This window comes from Triticum dicoccoides, chromosome 4B, assembly GCF_002162155.2.
Source record: "Triticum dicoccoides isolate Atlit2015 ecotype Zavitan chromosome 4B, WEW_v2.0, whole genome shotgun sequence".
Taxonomy (NCBI): Eukaryota; Viridiplantae; Streptophyta; class Magnoliopsida; order Poales; family Poaceae; genus Triticum; species Triticum dicoccoides.
The window spans coordinates 496,296,611-496,299,293 of record NC_041387.1 but is presented as its reverse complement, the minus strand read 5'-3'; positions in this window follow the sequence as shown (position 1 = coordinate 496,299,293).

Below are 2,683 nucleotides of genomic sequence, written 5' to 3'. Positions count from 1 at the left end.
ATGGGCCCAGGGGGGGGGGTGCGCTCAGCCCACTTGGGGCTGGTTCCCTTCCCTCCATGGCCCATGAGGCCCTCCGGGAGAGGTGGCCCCTCCTGGTGGACCCCCGGAACCCATCCGGTGGCCCCGGTACAATACCGGTATGACCCCGAAACTTTCCGGTGACCGTATTACAACTTCCCATATATAAATCTTCACCTCCAGACCATTCCGGAACTTCTCATGACGTCCGAGATCTCATCCGGGACTCCAAACAACTTTTGGTAATCACATACAAGTCTTCCTAATAACCCTAGCGTCATCGAACCTTAAGTGTGTAGACCCTACGGGTTCGGGAATCATGCAGACATGACCGAGACAGCTCTCCGGCCAATAACCAACAGCGGGATCTGGATACCCATGTTGGTTCCCATGTGTTCCACGATGATCTCATCGGATGAACCACGATGTAGAGGATTCAAGTAATCCCGTATACAATTCCCTTTGTCAATCGGTACGTTACTTGCCCGAGATTCGATCGTCGGTATCCCAATACCTCGCTCAATCTCGTTACCGGCAAGTCACTTTACTCGTTACGTAATGCATGATCCCGTGACCAACCACTTGGTCTCATTGAGCTCATTATGATGATGCATTACCGAGTGGGCCCAAAGATACCTCTCCGTCATACGGAGTGACAAATCCCAGTCTCGATTCGTGCCAACCCAACAGACACTTTTGGAGATACCTGTAGTGTGCCTTTATAGTCACCCAGTTACGTTGTGATGTTTGGTACACCCAAAGCACTCCTACGGTATCCGAGAGTTACACAATCTCATGGTCTAAGAAACTGATACTTGACATTAGAAAAGCTTTAGCAAACGAACTACACGATCTTGTGCTATGCTTAGGATTGGGTCTTGTCCATCACATCATTCTCCTAATGATGTGATCCCGTCATCAACGACATCCAATGTCCATAGTCAGGAAGCCATGACTATCTGTTGATCAATGAGCTAGTCAACTAGAGGCTCACTAGGGACATGTTGTGTTCTATGTATTCACACATGTATCATTGTTTCCGGTTAATACAATTATAGCATGAACAAAAGACAATTATCATGAACAAGAAAATATAATAATAATCATTTTATTATTGCCTCTAGGGCATATTTCCAACATTATGATGTACATATTTTTGATGATGTATATATTATGATAAGTAATAAAGCAGGACCTCTGTCCTTTTCATCTTTAAATGATTATATGTCTTCATCATCATAGTTCCAAAGACCAATTGGGGGCTACTGATCGTATTCGAATCATAGCTTAAACCCTTTTTTGGTATGACTTTGATTGTATTCGAATCAGAGTCGTTAAAAAACCTCAAGGTCATTTAGGGGCTTCCTGTTCAAACATAGGTCGTATTCGAACCAAAGGGAACATAGCTGTCGGTACCCTCTTGATCGGCGCAATGCCAAAACTACTAGGGGGCTTCTTGATCGTATTCGAATCATAGCTTAACCCCTTTTGGTTTGAATTTGATCGTCTTTGAATCAGAGTCGTTAAAAAAGTCTCAAGGTCATTTGGGGGCTTCCTATTCAAACATAGGTCGTATTCGAACCAAAGAGAACATAGCTGTCGGTACCCTCTTGATCGGCACAACGCCAAACCCACTTGGGGGCTTACTGTTCGTATTCGAATCATAGCTTAACCCCTTTTGGTCCGACTTACTAATCGTATTCGAATCAGAAGCCTCGCTTCAGTTTTTCTTTGTTCAGCTTAAACTTTTTTGAAAATACTCTTTGGGTTTGTCTCAAGACTTTTTGTTCATATCTGAGGCATATATATGTGTGGTTTCTATTTAAGCCGGCTTAACTTTGGACAGTAAGTCGCCAGCATATGACAATCATCAAACATTTGGAAGTCTTGACTTCTAAGGATTGGGTTATCACCCTTATTGCACAGGTCACATAAACCGACAGTGACAATTCAATATCATAGGTATGATATTATTATTATAGTTATGTTTCAAAGATATGATTCATAAACAAAGGCTTATCCGTGACTCCTTTTTACATATCAGTGGTTATATGTGGGATATTATGACCTGCCCTGCGGTAAACCGCCAAGGGTTCTTGTGATCTATCTCTGTGTGCAGGATATTTTAAGGTCTTTCTTTTACACAAGGAACATAGATGATAAGTATAACAAGGGTGAACATAAAGGAGGCGGCTTAATAGTGTTGAGCACCAAAAACATGCACGATGGCACGACAGATCAAAGTTATTTCTACCCTATTACATCACTCCCTGAGTCCAAAGGATTGAACTATTTTTTCAGAAGGCTGCTAATATGAGCCGCCCGGCGGATTAATTCTCTAGTTGACCTGATGCTTCCAGGTCAACCCTCTCCGCATCTTTGTCCTGTCCGGCATCCTGGAAGGTTGATGATGACCAATCAATGCCATTCAAAGCTTCAAATCCAGCTTCATCATCTATTAGCCCGACCGGGTCAACTTCAGGGGCAAAGGTGTGCTTACGGATTGGATGGATCAGGCTTGTCACTTTATAAGTCGGGGTTGGCTGCCTCTGATTTACTGTGTTGTAAGCCGGATGATACTTGGTGAGGTCTGCCTCATTGGCAATCATGCTAGCCACGGGACGTATCTCCTTTATGCAAGCAGCAAAGTCCGTCTGTTCAAACA